Below are 2,797 nucleotides of genomic sequence, written 5' to 3'. Positions count from 1 at the left end.
GAACTATCCGTATATCTGTGTGATTATCAAAGGACAAAGAACTCGGAACATCTATTTGAAAGTGTTATGGGGGGGGGGGGGATTACTCCAGTTTGAAATGCAAAGATGGTAGCTAATGGCGGTGCGTTGTATAAGTTTCGAACAACTAGACTACAAGTAGGACTTAATTATACATCAAAAATCTTTTTTTTTTAGATTGTCACAGTGAATATAAAAGAGTTCGCGTGTGTGTGTGCTGATGTTTTTTTTAAAGGAGGGGTTTAAGTAAAACTAAGGTTTGTGTCTATGAGTTATTCTATATATAAAGTGCGTCTCTAGATCTGTGACTGACATAGTACAACATTGCAATGTTGGCTGTTCCACTGAATAATAAAAATTATTTAAAAAAAAAAAAAAGATTCAGATCAAAAGTAAAACAGAAAGACGTTATCATCATTCACTTTAAGACTTTAAGGACTGCCGTTCAATTGGAGGATACAAAGGGACATAATGTGTGTTGCTGGGGTAAGGGCGTTTCATTAAAAATAGTGGGGGGGGGGGGGGGCGTGATAAAGCCTGCAGACGAGAAGGCTGCAACTGATGGACCTAAGAAGTTTTTGTTCATTTTCTAAATTAGGGGGTACGGGCCGATCGATTGAAGGAGGAAAGAGGCACAAAAAAAAAGAGACCTAATGAATTTCAGGGTGGGGTAGCCTTGTAATGCGGGCTGAATCGTAGATGGGTTTTAAAGTGTTCCAGGATATAAAAAGTATACCAACTGTTTCAACAGCAGCTTAGCACATATATCAGGTATCGTTAGGCGCTTTGGGGATTCAAGAGTAGTCGTTCCATTGGAAGATACGAAAAGTGTTGGGGAGGGGCGTTTCATTTAAAAATGTTGTGAGAAAGGGGGGGGAGGTATGATGTAGGCAGATAACAAATCTAAAACTGATCTGTTTAAGAAGTGATTGTGCATTCTCTATAGGCCTAATAGGGGATTGCGGGCCGTTTGATTGAAGGATGAATTAGTCAAAAAAGGGACTTATAGAATATTAGGGCTAGAAAATATTGTTGGAGATTGGGGAGCATTGTAATGCGTGCCGTTTTATTTTAAAGTGTCCCTGGCATCAAACACATATTCTAACTATTTCAACGGTAGCGTAGCACGGGTATCAGATAGTACAATTATAAAAAGGAAAATAACTAAATAATTATTTTTAAAAATTTTTAAGAAGAGAGCAGCACAATAACTGCCATATCTCTCAATACTGCAAGAAATCTTCCTTTTTCTATATTAAACAAAATTAATTAATCATAATTAATTAATGAACTAATTGAGTTAATTATTTGATTGATTCATGTGTGGACTTTGAAAATGAATAATTGTGCAAAGTTTCAACTTGATCCGAGAATGGGAAGTGAGGAAACTAAACTGTACAAGATTTGTACCAGACAAGAAGTCGGAGTGAGTAGTGTAACAATTCAGAGTTTGAAACTTACCTTCTCTCTCACACTAAGAAGTTTGGAGTCAAAGGTTAAGCGGTCAAACTGAAATGTCCAATGGCATTGGGGTGGGGAATAACTAAACTACTTCGGTACTAATGGTAAATTAATGGTAATATAGCAATGGGTATTAATCAGAGTTTGATGATAGTGGATTTATTTCAAATTGGAAATTTAGTTCTAAAATTTTATTTTTTTTTGCTGGACGCTATATAGTGAAAATATAAACATCTTCCACTGGTTATTGGACATTACTATAGCAGTATTAGAATTGATACACGTTGTTTGTTTGTTGTTTTTTTTTTGGTTATAATCATTAGCATTATTATTATTATTTTGTATATCTATCCTTTAGTTCATTCATTAATTATTTTTAAAACTTCATGTACTGTCCCAAATTAACAACACAGTGTGATGCACTTCAGACAGGGAATGGCTTCAGTTTAAAAATGAGAAATCTGCTCTAGTGAAGCTGCACTTAACTAAGAGAAACCAGATTCTATAATCTCTTCTATTTAATTGGTTTATTATTTTTTTTTTATTATTATGTTAGAAACGAACTAATATCCATTCTCTGTCACTACCAAGGTGTTCAGAAAGGAACAAAATTCATAGCAGCCCTTTTAACATTGTCCACTGAGACATTGTCTTGCGATATGGCGGTACCGCCCTCTGACAGACAACTAAAATCTTCTTAGAGATGTTAGGAGCCTTTATCCTCTTGCTTGATATAACTACAGGCTATTATTATTTTTATTACTATTATCATGTTAGAAACGAGCGAATATTTATTCTCTGGCGCTGCCAGGGTCGAATTTCTTTACAGCGATACAAAATTCATCGTAGTCCCTTTATCAGTGTCCACTGAGGAATTTTCTGGTGTTGTGGCAGGTCTGCAGCAGTACCGCCCTCTGACAGGCAACGAGAATGTTCCTAGGAATGTTAAGGGCCTTGAAGGTATCTGTGAGGTCAGTTGTTATTATCCCCTAGGTTGATATAACACTTAATCTGCAGTATCCACTTTATATTATTATTATTATTATTATTATCTACTTTCTGTATTACACAAAACAGTTTTCGCCTATCAATGGTCTCCTTCAGTCTTGAAGTCACTTGCTGTGGTTCGTCTTTGCCCCCTCTGTCAGTGACAACATTTGAACCAGGCATGAAGACCAGGTGTTGGATAGGTTCCGTTGTTTTAGTCGGAAATAGTAATGGATACATTCATATAAAATTATTCCAGTGGCATGTTTTCTTCTAATATCAATAACAAAACAAATGGCTACCTACAAATTCAATAAATTCAAGGCAATAG

Source organism: Biomphalaria glabrata, chromosome 1 (assembly GCF_947242115.1).
Source record: "Biomphalaria glabrata chromosome 1, xgBioGlab47.1, whole genome shotgun sequence".
Taxonomy (NCBI): domain Eukaryota; kingdom Metazoa; phylum Mollusca; class Gastropoda; family Planorbidae; genus Biomphalaria; species Biomphalaria glabrata.
The sequence above is the reverse complement of the archived record's forward strand: the minus strand, read 5'-3'. Positions refer to the sequence as shown.